Source organism: Cyprinus carpio, chromosome A24 (genome assembly GCF_018340385.1).
Source record: "Cyprinus carpio isolate SPL01 chromosome A24, ASM1834038v1, whole genome shotgun sequence".
Classification (NCBI taxonomy): Eukaryota; Metazoa; Chordata; class Actinopteri; order Cypriniformes; family Cyprinidae; genus Cyprinus; species Cyprinus carpio.
Window position 1 is genome coordinate 12,241,630 of NC_056595.1, and position 16,127 is coordinate 12,257,756.

General features: G+C 41.7%; 1 protein-coding gene across 3 annotated transcripts in view; it reads left to right on the forward strand.

Annotated features, from left to right (window-relative positions):
• LOC109051059 (transient receptor potential cation channel subfamily A member 1-like) overlaps positions 1-16,127 on the forward strand; it is a 69,677-nt gene that overhangs the window by 12,799 nt on the left and 40,751 nt on the right. For 2 of the 3 annotated variants that reach the window (XM_042714209.1, XM_042714211.1), the window contains one exon: positions 10,232-10,326. The gene's annotated coding sequence lies outside the window, so the exon portion shown is untranslated. The remainder of the gene's footprint in view (positions 1-10,231; positions 10,327-16,127) is intronic. The other variant, XM_042714210.1, reaches the window with a different exon arrangement.

Sequence of the window (16,127 nt, forward strand, 5' to 3'; positions counted from 1 at the left end):
AAATGTTTTTGGGCGATGTTTTGGGAGGTTTTGTCGAGAGGTTTGGATAGGGTTTAATTTAGTGTTCAGTTTGAGTTAATGGGTGTGTCTTTGATGCGTGTATTTGATGTGGTGATGGCGAAGGAAACAATGGAGCCGGTCCCTCCAGCCGATATGAGGTCTGGGTTTTACAGCCCTTACTTCATTATGCCCAAGAAAAGCAGTGGGTTACGACCGATCTTGGATCTGCGAGTTTTGAACCATGCGCTTCACAAGCTGCTGTTCGAGATGTTGACACAGAAACACATTTTCGAGAGCATCCGTCCCCAAGGTTGGTTTGCAGCGATCAACCTGAATAATGCATACTTTCATGTCTCGATCCTCCCATGGCAGATGCCATTCCTGCAGTTCGCATTTGAAGGTCAGGGATATCAGCAAAAGGTCCTGCCCTTCGGACTGTTCCTGTCGCCTCCCATATTCACCAAAGTCGTGGAGGTAGCCCTTGTTCCTTTGAGAGAATGGGGTTGCGCATCCTCAACTATCTTGACAACTGGCTCATACTCGCACAGTCTTGCGGTCAGTTGTGCACACACAGGGACCTGGTGCTCAGACACCTCAGCCAGTTGGGTATTCGGGTCAAATGGTCCATATGAGACCGCTTCAGCACTGGCTCCATGGCCGAGTCCCGAGGTGGGCATGGCGACACGGTACTCGCCGGGTTCAGATCACACCGGCCTACTGCAGAACCTTCAGCCCGTCGTCAGATACCTCATTCCTTCGGGCAGGAGTGCCCCTGAAACAGGTATCCAGGTATGCTGTGGTATTCATGTACAACGGGCATGCAGCATCAGGGGTTTGGACGTGTCCCCCAACTGCGTTGGCATATCAATTGCCTTGAGTTTCTGGCAGTGCGGCTTGCCCTGATCTGCCTAAGAGGGTGCCTTCGGGGTAGGGATGTTCTGGTCCGCACAGACAACACTGCGACTGTTGCGTATATCAACCGGCAAGGCGATTTACGCTCCCATCGCATGTCGCAACTTACCCGCCAACTCCTCCTTTGGAATCAGAAGCATCTGAGGTCCCTACGTGCCATCCAGATCCCAGGAGTGTTCAATCGGGCAGTTGACGAGCTGTCTCGAGCAGCACTACCAGGAGAGATAAGACTCCACCTCCAGGTGGTTCAGCTGATCTGGAGATGGTTCGGACAAGCTCAGGTAGACCTGTTTGCATCTCCAGAAACCACCCACTGCCAGTGGTTCTACTCCCTGACCGAGGCAACGCTCTGCACAGACGCACTGGCACACAGCTGGCTCCAGGGCCTGCACAAACATACATTCCCTCCAGTGTGTCTGCTCGCACAGACACTGTGCAATATCAGGGAGGATGAGGAGCAGGTCTTGTGGCTCCATATTGGCCCAACAGGACCTGGTTCCCGGAACTCATGCTCCTCACAACAGCCCCTCCCTGGAAGATTCCTTTGAGAAAGGATCTGCTTTCTCAGTGACGGGGCACCCTCTGAGAGGACCCCCGGAGATGTTCGGTCAGAACCGTGCTTTCCTTCTTGCAGTAAGGGTTGGAGCCTTGGCTGCCCCCCTCCACTCTTAAAGTTTATGCTGCTGCTATTTCCGCCCATCACGACCCGTAGAGGGGAGGTCAGTGGGGAAGCAAGATCTGCTTGTCAGGTTTCTTAGGGGGGCCAGGAGGTTAAATGCTCCTAGGCCTTCCTCCCTAGCCCTCTTGGGATTTGGCATTGGTGCTAAGAGCCCTACAAGCTGTCCCCTTTGAGCCTTTGGAGTCAGTCGAGTTAAAGTCTTTTATATGAAAACCCTACTCCTGACTGCATTGGCCTCTATCAAGAGGGTGGGGGACCTGCAGGCCTTTTCATTCGAATTATTTTTTGTTTATTTTGTTTGGGTTGGTTGATTTGATTGAATGAGTGAGAGGCCGGGCTGTGTGTGTAAGGTTCCTACCACCCCGTTCAGGGACCAGGCAGTGAACCTGCAAGCGCTGCCCATGGAGGAGGCAGTCCCAGCCCTAGCTTTGCTCTGTCCTGTACACGCACTGCAACAGTACGTGGATAGAACTCAGAGCTTTAGGACCTTAGAACAGCTCTTTGTCTGTTACGGTGGACAGCAAAAGGGGAAGGATGTCTCCAAGCAGAGGATGGCCCACTGGATAGTGGATGCCATCACCTAGGCCTATGAAGCACTCAGGTTGCGTGCTCACACCACTAGGGGTGTCGCATCGTCCTGGTCGCTGGCTAGTGGTGCCTTGCTAGCATACATTTGTAGAGCTGCGGGCAGGCTGACTCCTTACAAGTTTGATAGGTTCTATAGCCTATGTGTTGAACCGGTTTCCTCCTGTGTTCTCACCTCAAATGGGTAGTGGCACTGAGAGGCCCGGTTCAGAGTCGGCTTGCAGTGTCCTGGATGCCTAGTTCTCCAGAGAGTCCTGACTGGGAAAACCCTGTCGAGTCTTCCAGCACTCCGGCGGCCAGACATGGCAGAGCATCCAGTACCAGGCCTTTCAGCCAGTGAATTCCTAATATCTGGTGTGAGGCTAATGCCCATATGAGTGACCCAGTTGAGATCCTATATGTGTACTTCCATGGTACAGTTACTAGGGCCGTGTTTCCCCTGGCAGAGCATGTGGCAGAACGTTCTGTTGTCTCTAAAAGATGCAACCTTGAGCCATCTCAGAGACTTCCATGTGTAGTAGGGCCACTCAGGGTTACTCCATGTGAGTAAATGTCACTTAACCCCTTCTGGGAGGAGGTGACTCCGCAGTGTGTCCTCTTCCAAATGGAAGGGCACGCTTTCCCAGTGTTATCCAAGTCCTACTGTTGGGTTGCGAGGAACAGCTGCAGTCGACTTTCTTTGTGAAGATCCCAGTCCTATCATCTGCCTTTTAGGAAGGATCAGGAGGCCTACACAGAATAAGGGCAGCACCTGTGGCGCATTGGTAGGATTCCCAATTTTTTGGTCATCACCAACGTAATGTCAAGAGTGACGACTACTTCGTTCGGTTACGTATGTAACCACTTCTCCTTCAGGCGGGAACAGATTCACGTACCGTTGCCACAGTTGCTGTACTACTGCTGACTGCCAGGTCACCGGCTCGGCTCCTCAGAGAAACCATGAATGAATGTGCAGTGGCTGCCTCTTATACCCGTCTCTTGGGCAGCATGCGAAATCTGCAGTCAGTGTCCATAGGCTCGTTTAGTTACACACAAGTATTGGTCTTGGCGAAACAGACATTGGTCAAACCGTCGTTACGTCTCCTTTCCCTCCTTCGGGGAACGTCTTTACATACAGCTGAAACTTTGTTTCATATGTCAGCTTAAAAGCATCATTTCTAAAGGACCTTGACACTGAAAACTGGAGTGATCCAAGTGAAATTCAGCTTTGCATCACAGGAATATTTAAAATACAATCAGCATAAAACTGTTATCATAAACTGTCATAATATTTACAATGTTTCTCAGTCGTTTTTATGGTACTTTTGATCAAATAACTGCAGACTTAAATATTTCTCTCAAACTTTCCTTACATACTTCCTTCAGACATTAGAGACTTCCTTCAAAAACATTTAAACAGTCTTACTGAACCCAATCTTTTGAGCAGTGGTATGTTTATCTCTTCACATTAACCAGGGATAGGAAAAAGTATTTTAACAAACAGACAAACAAACAAACAAATACTTCACTTTTAATGATCAAGTCTTTTCAGCTAACTTTGTTTTGCAACAAGCATCATTAAACCTTCATGATACCGTGTAGCCAAGTGAATTGCAAGAATGAGTGAAGCAATTTAAAATAAATAATAAGTTTAATTTTATTATTATTTCAAAATATTTATTAGGTGTGTTTGTATGATTATATTGCTTTAAGTTATTAATAGCCTGTGGCCTGTTTGATCTTATCCTCCAGTTGCAACAGTGTCAGATGACCCAACAGTCACATGCGCATCCTGGATCTAGTGCTTCATACTTCCCCCACTTGTGTAATGGGACTGAGATGAAAATCAAATGTGCACTAGAACTACAAGCTCGATTTGAACACCATGAGTGGTCATAATGACGAAAAGACACACACACACCAAAACAGTTAGTTTACTGACAGTTAGTTCACTATAAAATAACCTTCACATCAGTCAATCAAGTTATGGACAGCTGTGATAAAAGGGTGGCATTATTAGAAATTGCCTGCAGTGAGCACCTCTTCGAGGACGTCCAGTGACAGGGGGACGTTTCTGGAAAATTTCCCCCGAGGTCAGTTTCAGGAATCATAGTCTTTGCGACTCTCCTCTCTGTGTACTTGCCACAATTGTAAGAGTACACCTAATTGTGTAACCCACACCTGAAGGGATGTCAAGCTACGTCTACTTAATTAGACTGTCGAGGGAGAGGTAATTAACCTAATACAGTTTAATTACACAGAGTGTGTGTCCCTGAATGTTTAATCAAATGTTTATTTTGGTGTTCAATTCTGCATGCAATAGACTGGCTTCATTAAAGTCATGAAAACAATCAGTTGTCAGTGAAGATATAGTTATTATAGTATAGTATTTTATAGTATATAGATGTAGTTTTAGAAGATATAGTTAAGATATAGTTGTTACCGTATGTTTTATTTTAACAGATGATGGGCAATTTTTTTTTTGCTGTCATAAATGACAAATGACAGCATGTATGGTATTGAATGAAAAAACTTGACTGTGGCTCTTTTTAAGTGTAAGTGCTATTGGTACAAAAGAAAGTTATGTGACGTGACGTGACCAACAAGGAAGCTTAAAAGTGCACCCGGCACAGCGCATATTAGCTTCTGCTCTTCAGTAAGTGTGTTGTGGTAGGTGTATGTGTGTTGCACAAGCATTCGGTCAGTCAGTATATCTCAAGCAGCAACCTCCCACTCTCTCTCATGACACCAACATGGAAGTGACTTAAACTGTAATTCATCAGCTGGCCACTAGAGGCTGGCTACAAAAGGGAGTTAATCCCATAGACTCCCCATGTTAAAATTATATTTCAGGAGAAAAAAACATGTTGACAGCCTGGTTCAAAAAATTATTTTGATCTACATAGCTAATTTTGCTCTTCATGACAACTGTGAGAGGGGTGAATTTTTTAATATAACTTTTAGATTTAAATTTTTTTATAATTAAGGGCGTGGCCACTTGAGTGACAAGTGGAATGCCACTACTGTCACCACCATCGAGATAGGCAACCAGCTCCCACCTTTTTGACCATTTTCGATTATCTGGGAGTGACACGCTGCCAAGATGGCGACGGTCGGCTCCGCCTACTTTAGGCTTCATAAACGCTCTTCGGAAACCTAAGGGTGACATCACGGACACTACATCCATGTTTTTTACAGTCTATGGTATATCTTTATTAGTAAGACAGCAATCATGTCAAAGTATAAAAACAATAGTATATCAGCGAGTGGGCAGTGCTATAGATTGTGTGTTCCTCCCTCATTATCTCACGTGTGAGGATTCACACGTTCTTTACGTCCTCTGTTTTCCAGGCGCTCCATCTCTCTTCCTCCGAGGAGGTTGATGAGATGAGTGTCGATATTGAGGAGACCGAGGACTTGCCGCCGCAGTCCCTCGCGTATGAGGACCTTGTGGAGGTTGTCACTCATGCTGTAGCCAAGTTGAAAATCGATTGACCAGCTGAGAAGCAGGATGTTCATCAAAGGAGTAAATTAGATGAACAATTCCTGCAAGTTAGATCACAACCTCCATGCCAGGGCCTTCCGTTTTTTCCTGACCTCCACACTGAGGTGTCGAGGTTTTGGAATAATCCCTGCTCATAGATCCCTGTAGCACAATCTCAGCAGCAGGTGATTTTGCATTGAGATGTCATCCTCACCCATTTGAAAGAGCTAGGGTTGAGGCTGAATCCCAAGAAAAGTGTGCTTTCTCCAGCACAGTGGACCAGTTATCTTGGCGTGGTGTGAGTTTCAATGGCGATGCAGGCCCATCTCTCTCCTGCTTGTATCGAATCGATTCTCACAGCTGTAAAGAGAGTGAGAGAAGGTCAGTCACTCACTGTCAAACAGTTTCAGTGACTGTTAGGTCTGAAGGCAGTTGCATCCAACATGACCTTTTTGCATGCTGTACATGAGACCTTTGCAGTGAAGGCTCAGGACCAAGGGTTTTTCCCAGAGGGGCAACCCGCTTCGCATGATCAAGGTCACGCGGAGATGCTTACGTGCCTTAGACATGTGGAGGAAACCTTGGTTCTTGTCTCAAGGACAGGCTGGGGGCTTCTTGTCGTCGTGTAATGCTAACGATGGACACCTCCTTAATGGGCTGGGAAGAGGTGGCCACTCTGCCCAGGGTCTGTGGGAAGGCCACCATGTCACACATAAATTGCCTGGAGATGCTGGCCATGTTTTTTTTGTTGGTTGAATTTTTTTAATTGTTTTGTTAAATAATGAAGTGATTATTGTTTATTTTAGGCGTAATCAAAGTGATATAAAGAGAACAACTTTTAAAGATCAGGAGGTTGAGGTTGTGGAATCATATAAGTATTTGGGATGTGTAATTGATAACAAGCTGAATTGTAATGTAAACGTGGAGAAGATTTGTAAAAGGGGCCAGCAACGTCTGTAATGTCTATGGAAACTGTCCAAATTTAACGTTGATAGATCCTTGACGATTCTGTTTTACAAATCTTTTTTTTTGGTTTTTTTTTAAATTTTGTTTGTTTTATTGTTGTGTGTGTGTTATTGTTGTGGAGGAGATGGTATTGTTTTTTAGGGTTTTTTTTCCCAAATATTAAAATTATGTCATTGATGACTCACCCTCATGTCGTTCCAAACCCGTAAGACCTCCGTTCATCTTCAGAACACAGTTTAAGATATTTTAGATTTCAGTCCCTCCATTGAGAATGTATGTACGGTATACTGTCCACGTCCAGAAAGGTAATAAAAGAATAATAAAAGAACCGGTTCGTGGAAAAGAACCGAACTTCCCATCACTACTAGTGATCCAAAAACCTATGCAACCGGTTCTGCAACCGTTCGTTATCTGGCTCGGCTCGGTGTTCGTCTTCAGTTCTCTCTTCACAGCAGTTCAGTCAGTGTACTGTTCGAGTAAATGGATTACTCCGGGATATTGGTTTGAATTCAGATGTGTCAGCCACATTAAAAAAGTTAACAGCTTAAATCATTTGTGGATTAATGTATTGGAGAAGGTCACGATTCAGTTCGATTTGGTGAACTGGTTCAAGAAACAGGTTAAGGTACGATTCGTTGTTACCGGATATCTACACTGCAGTGTTGCGTAACAGACAGAAAAGAGAAGACAACGCCATAGTTTTTGCATTTTTGGACCAAAATGTATTTTCGATGCTTCAAAAAAATCTATCGGACCCTCTGAGTCACATGGACTACTTTGATGGTTTTTTTTACCCTGGAGTGGACAGTATACCGTACTTCTCAATGGATCAGCTCTCGGCTAAATCTAAAATATCTGTGTTCCGAAGATGGCAGGTCTTACGGGTTTGGAACGACATGAGGGTGAGTCATTAATGACATAATTTTAATATTTGGGTGAACTAACCCTTTAACACTAAATAGTTAACACTAGTAGTAAGATTTTAGGAGTTCAGCAGAGTCATCCTACCAAACTATATAATCGATAGGTAGTTAGAAAAGCCCAGTCTATCTTAACAGTTACTTCCCATCCTCTCTACTCTGAGTTTCAGTTTTTACCCTCAGGTTAAGATTTCCTTCTGTTAGAAGTAACAGGTACAAACAATAATTTGTTCCTACTTCTATCTCTTTGCTAAATTTGGGCAGGTGGGGAGTAGGTGGAAGCAGGTAGTTGTTTGGTCTTGTGTTGTCCTGTGTATTTTATTTATTTATTTATTTAGAAATTTTTAATGTAATTTTTAATGTAATTTTTATGTATTGTAAATTATCTTTTTGTGTGCTGGTCTTGGTATAAAATCAATTGCCCTTAGGGGACATAAAGAAAGAAAGAAATACATTTCCTTCCAGACCTGAGGGGCCTTCATGTGTTTGTCCACACAGACAACACATTGGTGGTCTCCTACATCATCTGGCAGGGGGGTCTGCGTTCGAGCCCACTATACAATGGAGGCTCCATTCCGAGGTGGTGGAGCTCGTCTGGAAGGAGTTTAGCCAAGCAGAAGAGGACCTATTTGCCTTGCAGGAAATGACACACTGTCAGCTCTAGCTCTAGATCAGCTCTAGGACCCTCATGTGTCCAGCTCTGCTTGGGCTGGATGCCATGGTGCAGACATGGCCGAGGATTCATCAGTATGCTTTTCCCACGATCGCTCTGCTCCTGGGAGTTCTAGAGAAAGCGTCTTCTGCTATTAGCACCTTTTGTCCATTCTCGATGGCTCTCCCTTGGAGATTGCGATCAAGAGGAACCTCCTCTCTCAGGCAGGTGGCTCCATCCTTCACCCCTGAACAGAGTTATGGAAGCTGTGGGCGTGGCCCCTGAGAGGGCACAGCTCTTAGCATCTGGTCTCTCAGCTGAGGTTTTTGAGACCATACTCCAGTCCAGAGCTCCCACCATGAGGAAACAGTACGCCCTGAAGGGGAAACTTTTTACTTGTTGGTGCAAACAGCGACTGTAAGACCCAGTGAACTGCCCATTGGTACAGTTCTGGAGTTTCTGCAGGAGCATTTCTCCGCAGGATTATCTCCCTATACTTGAAGGTGTACGTGGCAGCCATAGCTGCTTACCCCACCCTCTGGGTGGTAAGTTATTGGGAAGAAGACCACTCATTACTTGTTTCCTCCAGGCACTTTGAGGCTGAGGCCAGCACAATGCACAAAGGTGCCATCATGGGGCATGGCAGTGGTTCTGAAAGGGCTTTTGCCCCCTTTGAACCCATTGAGGAGATTCCAGATATGTTCCTCACCTTGAAAACTGTCTTCCTTCACGCTATATGCTCACTCAAGAGGTTAGGGTATCTTCAGGCACTCTCGGTTTCTTCCTTGTGCCTGAAGTTTGCCGCGAGCATGGTTATCCTTTACCTGAGGCCTGGGTATGTTCTCATGATGTTTGTTGTGCTTGAGGTTTTCCCTGAGCTTGGTTATGGTTTTGTGCTGCAAGCCTCTCAAGGCCCTTCCCAGAGGCTAACACAAGAGAAGCTAAATCTGGCCAACTAAGAAGGGCTTCAGTTCTATAATCTGGACCTGGCTTCTACCCCAGGATTGAATTTCTTATTGTGTTGAAGTGTGCATTCTCTTTCCCAAAGTTTTCTGACGTAGCTCGAGTTCCCGGAGGGGGGACATCTCAGATTACATATGTAACCATGATTCCCTAAAGGGAATGAGATGCTGCTTCTCTCTGCCATACTCCCTGCATCCCTGTAGGCACTTACTGTACTTCATCCTATCAGAAGCTAGCATGCGCTGTGCTGGGTAAACTTTTAAGCTTCCTGGTTGCTCACATCACCCCGCTCATGATGTCTCGCTTCTCAACTGGACTGAATCCACATATGCTTCTGAATGTGGTCATTCCCAATGCCACATTCCCATTCCCAATGCATTCCGACGCAGCGTCTCGTTCCTTTTAGGGAACCATGGTTATATACATAACCTGAGATTTTAATTGCTAACGTACAGTAACTTCTGTAAAACACAAAATAAATAGTTAATTCATCTAATATATTTTATTAACTATGTTAGTTCAACACTATCAGTAAAAAAAATTGAAATCAAGCAGGAAATATCATAGCATATGGTGTGAGATTTTCAAGTCAAAAGCATTTTAGCATTATGGGAAGGTGTCCAATGTCCAATTATTTTACTCTTAGAAAATGCAGTGCAATACTGAGATATTTTTCATGAATTTAATTCATGTCATTGTTCACAATATTGTGAATAAATATTTGTACTTTATATATTATCTGTATTTAATGTTCTACTGTTAGTGTTATCTGTATGCACCAAGGGACTGAGAGTGACGTAATTTAAATTCTCTGTACTGTATGTATGTACTGTACATGTGCAAGAAATTGACAAAGCAGACTTGACTTGATTAATTACATTTGTGGTCAAAAGTCTGGATGTCACAAAATACAGACTCAAAGACACAGATGAGTAAAGGTGAATGAATCAGTTTATTTGTTGGGTAAATATATACAATAGTAACTGAAACAGATGAAGAATGGCATAGACAGTCCAGAAAGGTGAGTCACATCACAATCTCCTTTAAATCAACTGTAAAATGTAAATGAACAATGTCTCTTATCTTCGCAGATAGATATTAGAAGATCAGGAGGACATGAAGATCCATGGAGGAAGGGACACTGATGAATGGAGACTGGAAGAATAACACTGGTACGTAACCTCAGGTAAGTAAAACATAAAAGTCCATGAAGTCCTAGATCTAGACAAGACCAGACTATGTTAGTGTGTGTGGTGTTGACTTGTATAGAGCAGTTGATGAGGGTAAAGACATACAGGTGTTCTAATTGTGGATTGAGTGCAGGTGCTGGCCAAGGAGGATTGTGGGAGATGTAGTGTGCAGAGGTGACATGCAAGTGACCGGTGATCCTGACACTGGAATATATATATTTTTTAATGTTTTTAAAAGAAGTCACTTATGCTCACTTAATCTGCATTTATTTAAAGGTTTAGTTCACCCAAAAATGAAAATTAGTCCATAACTACTATGCAAGTCATCCTTAATGACTCTTCATTTAGATTAAAGGTTTTAAAAACTGTCTTTCACCCAAAAATGACTCAGCGGGTAGTCCATAAGTTATCAGTCCAAATAAAATTCAAGTGAAATAAAATTATAAAAAAAATGTCTCATACAGCTCTGGGGGGTGAACAAAGGCCTCCTGTAGTGAATCAATACATTTTTATAAGAAAAATATCCATATTCTAAAAGTAATAATCACTTTAATGTAGCTTGCGCCAACAGTTGTACACGGAAGCAGCTCCGGAAGGATGACATATGAGGTCAGTGCTGCGCATGTGCTGGTGAGTCTCGTGAAAACCAACGTTTGTTAACAGGAGCAAAGGAAGCAAAGATTATTCTTGGCTTATATTGAAATCCTTTGTTTTGTTTTGATCTCTCCCCTGCGCTTCCGCGTTCATCACTTCTGAGCAGTATATGCGCAAAGCCACCTCATACATCATCCGCCCGGAGCTGCTTCCGTGTATAACAGTGAGTGCAAGATAGATTAAATTGATTATTACGTTTTAAATATTTATATTTAAATATTTTTCTTACAAAAACGCATTGATTCGCTACAGGAGGACTTTGTTCACCCCCCCAGAGCTGTGTGAGACACTTTTATTAAGGATGGGTGCTTTTTATTTAACTTCTTTTGGACTGATGCACTGCAAAACCTGCTAAGTAGCATTAAACAGCTTGAAAGATCGAAGACAATTTTTTTCTTTTCGTCTGAAAGAAGAAAGTCATATACACCTAGGAATACTTGAGGCTGAGTAATTTATGAGCTTATTTTCATTTTTGGGGTGAACTTACCCTTTAAGCAATATACAGTAAAAAAATTTAGTATTACGAAATATTATTAAAATTTTCTATATGAATATATTTTAAAAGGTAATTTCTACCTGTGATTGCAAAGCTGAATTTCCAGCAGCCATTAATCCTGTCTTCATAGTCACGTGATCCTTCAGAAATCATTCTAATATAAAATTTGTTATTTTTATTAATGTTGAAAATAAAACTGTATTTTGATATAAATGCTGTTTTAAAATTTTTTATTTTTATTATTGTTTAAAATGTAACTGTGTTTTTGTGTGTGTTACTATATTTTTACATTATTATTTAATATAATGTACATATGATTTTCTTTATTCTGTGAATATGCTCTGTTTAACTTTGCTGTCCACAACTCAGTTGATTGTTATTGTTTTTGTAAGTTATAGAAGATTCATGGTGTGCCATTTATCTGACATTGCCAGCTGGGCACTCTCAGATAAGGGGCATTTTAATGGCTCTGGGAGATACTGCAGTTTAATAATTTGATCTAAAGGTGACTTTTTATGTTATAACGAGGGTGGGCAGGCGTATGCACTAAAGGGGAGAGGCAGTTTTCGCTTAATCTCAATGGGAGGAAAAGCCACTGAAAACCAATAGATTAGATTGCAAATTAAGATCGCAATCTGGGTGTTCTCAAGCAAGAATGAAGATGGAATCAATAGGTCTCACAATAGGTCAAAGAACAATTCAGAGGGAACCTATTAAATTGGCAGAAAGTGAGGTGAAAAACACATTTCCATTGCATCAGCATGTGCAAAACCAGTACGATAAGCAATGAATAAATTATTGCATGCTTTACTGCAAGGTCAGCTCGGTGGCATGTCTTCTCCCATGGTGCTACATCCCACGCTAGGAAGAACATACACACACGCGGGTCAAAGCCTTCAACCTTCCTTGTATAGCACTGTGCACATACAAATACAGTAAAAATTATTCTTCTTAAACTTTTTTATTTTATAAGGCTTGTTCGTCCAGGGTTGGATAATAATTCTATGCCAGGACGTTGCGCGTAACCTCTGCCTTGGCTCTGCATGTGGGAAGCTGCTCGCTATGAGATTAGTACCATCCTTAACTTTGAAAAAAAGCTTATTGAGCATAGAAACATGTTCTGTTTAAGGCCTAGCCAATCAAACTAATCTCTTGTCAAGTTTTTTTCTTCCATACTCATTATTACTTATTATTTATATGATAAAAGGAGTAATAACACATGCCCACAATGCCGGTCTGTGCGACTTGTGAGAGGCTATAAATATCTCTAAAATATAAACACGTACATTATTTATAATGTATAAAGGACGCATGATCAGCTTTATTTACAGTGGGTACAGAAAAGAATCATCCCCTTTTAAAATAATCACATTTTGTTGCTTTGCAGCCTGAAATGAAGAAGGACACAGTTTTTGTTTTATCCAACTGTATTTATTCAGTGCAACTTATAACATCCAAGTGAAAGATATAGCACTAACATGCCAGAGAGAAAAAAATAAAAACAGAAACAGAGGCTATGTTAACATGCAACCAAATAATCTGTTTGTAATAGAATTGACGGCTCAATCGGACTGAAAAGCCTTCATTTAAACAGCTTAATCGATCCAATTGAGCTTGATTGGAATAAAATTTTGATTAGATTGAAGGCGGTGGTTTATTCCTCTTCTAATACGATTGAGAGTGCATGTAAACACTTGATCGGATTGAACTACGAAACTGAAAGGACTGCGCGTGTGCAATGACGTAGAAATAACATATTGACGTATGACGTGCGGAATGAGTAGATAGGACTAGACATAGTCTCAGAAAAATGGTTGCAGGAATCTCATTTTTCATGGTATCTTCAGATTTGAAATATAAAGTCATGAGACATGTGACTTTCAACCAATTACTTTTCTGGATTGTTTCAGGACTGATTTCATGTATTTGTATATGAAAAAAAAAAATAATTCAAGGCACTTCAGTGTCTGTAACTTTTTATCTTTTTGAGCATTATCCACTCTGGATGATGGATAGTAAAGCCCAAAGGGTCCTCTTTCCAAATTGTGTGTGTAGCACACTGAAGTCAGCAACAGTTACAATTTTAAAGGGGTCATATGATGTTGCTAAAAAGAACATTATTTTGAGTATTTGGTGTAATTAAATGTGTTTATGTGGTTTAAGGTTCAAAAAACACATTATTTTCCACATATTGTAGATTATTGTTTCTCCTCTATTGCCGCGTTTCTACCAAAATTACCCGGAACAATTGTACCAGGAACTTTTTTCCCCAGGAACTATTTTTCACCTAGACCTGTTGCTTTACAAACAAGCCATTTGTTGCATCCAGTGGGGACATAATTACGGATTATAATGACTTATACTGTCTTTTTATGCGTTGCGTTGCATCGCGTCATGCAAACATTAAACCATGTCTGCATTTGTGATCAGAGAAATGACAAACAGCAAGAGTTACTCTACATCTCAAAACTTACGTTTTAATCATCAGTGGCAAATCCTTTACATATGTAAAAGCACTTACAGACTGTGGGTCAGAACAGCCGGCATTGTAGTCTACTCTCCCGGGATCAGGAAACAGTCCTCCATAAAATGCGCTGCACACATCTAAATATTTGGGTTGAACTGTTCTGGAACAGTGTTGTAAATACAACTTAACCACTGATTTCTAGTCGTGTCTTCTTTTGGAAGGCCAGGCAAAGTATTTTCACTTTCACAACGAAACACACAGCATCTCCACAACATGTCAGCAGCAACAATACTACAGCGAGAAGCAAAGTTACGCCTTCTTTCTTTGCATGAACATTTGGGCGGCGTTATGCAAATCTTCCGACATCGTGATGTAAACGTGGGGGCGTGTTTAAACGAGGCGTTTTAGAAGGGTGTGGATAAGTCTTAGCTTTTATAAAGAATATCTCTTTAGTTTTGAGACTTTAGATGAACATTCAAGTAACGAAGTACAAATACTTCGTTACATTACTTAAGTAGAAATTTTGGGTATCTATACTTTACTTAAGTAATTAATTTTTCAGCCGACTTTTTACTTCTACTCCTTACATTTTCACGCAATTATCTGTACTTTCTACTCCTTAAAAATAGGTTCGTTACTCATTTCGGCTGGTTTTCATTCCGGCTTGTCATCATTCCAAAAAAAAAAAAACACACCTATCCAGATAAATCGCGCGCCATCCGGATGAAGTGAAATTGATGGTGGTTGGATGAGAAGTATAAACATATACCATTCCGACACCCTATTGGTTTGTATGCGATCCATCGCACCTGCACATGACACAGATCACATCACACTCCAGTAAGGGCATAGCCAGTTTAAGATATTTCTTAAAAGTAGGGTTGGGGTATGGAACCGGTATGCACCGAACCGAATAAGGACGCAGATTTCGGTTTGCCTCTTAAATGCCTGAGAGATCGATTGAAATGTTTGTCCTGGTTCTCCGCGAAATGTAGGCCTACACAAGAAGCATGGGCGTCGCTAGGCTTTTTTTATAGGGGCTATATCATTTAGCTCCATAAACTGTATACTCAAATTCGCGATCGCCTCAGAGTCAGTCCCCTTAATTTCATATGAAAAAGGCGGCCGGAGACCGGTCTACTCTCCGTCTTCAGCGCGCTCTTCAATCCACAGACGGCGGTGGAGCAGCGCGAGCGCACTTAAACAGAAACAGAGGACACAAGGTGTGTGTTTATCGATAGATTGTTAGAATATCTGTATCTGTGCAGTTCTTTGTCATAAATACAGTTTACAAAAGGTCACGTGGGAGCAGTCGGTTTCTGTAAAGTTTTCGCTTGTCACCGCTCATCACACCACAGCTGTTTCCTCCAGCGACAATCTAGCCCTTAACACATAAACGAACGCATACTTCAATTGTACTTATTTAAATATACTGAATTAAATCATACGTACTTTATACATAAACTACTGTGTAAAAGTCCTTAGGCACGTTAGTGTTTTTTCACCCCAAAGAATTGTGTTCGGACAGTTATTTATATATTTTGCTGTAGTGTGTTCAGTAGAAAATCAGTTTACATTTCCAAACATTCATTTTGCCGTTGTCAGACTGCTTGTACATTCAAAATCGCACTAGATTATTATTAAAATTAATGGCAAACTGATTTTTCCTAATGACACACTACAGCAAAATATATAAATAATCGCCTTTAAACCCCTTTTTGGGGTGAAATACTAATGTGCCTAAGACTTTTGCACAGTACTGTACTTTACAAACGACATTGTTGCTACTTTATAAAGAATGACCATACAGTCATTCACAGAACTGCTTAAAGACAGTGACAGACACCACTCATTTTTAACTAAATATCAGAGTGATTGACAGAGATACAGTAGAAACATTATGTGTGCTTTTGTATTAAATAATGACCCAGATTGTGAAATACATTTATTAGCCTTAGAGTAAGGGAAGCACAACTTGGCAAATGAGAGCATCCAAGGTGAAAGCTATGGATTTTATTTTAAATATTTGTAATGTTCTTTATTGTTAATCCAGTTTTTTTTTGTGGTTTTTTTTTTTAAGTATCGTTTCAGGCACCGGTACCATTTTAAAAGTATCGAAATGGCACCGGACCCTACTTAAAAGTTATTATTTCTCAACTACTGGCTCATTTATCAAATGG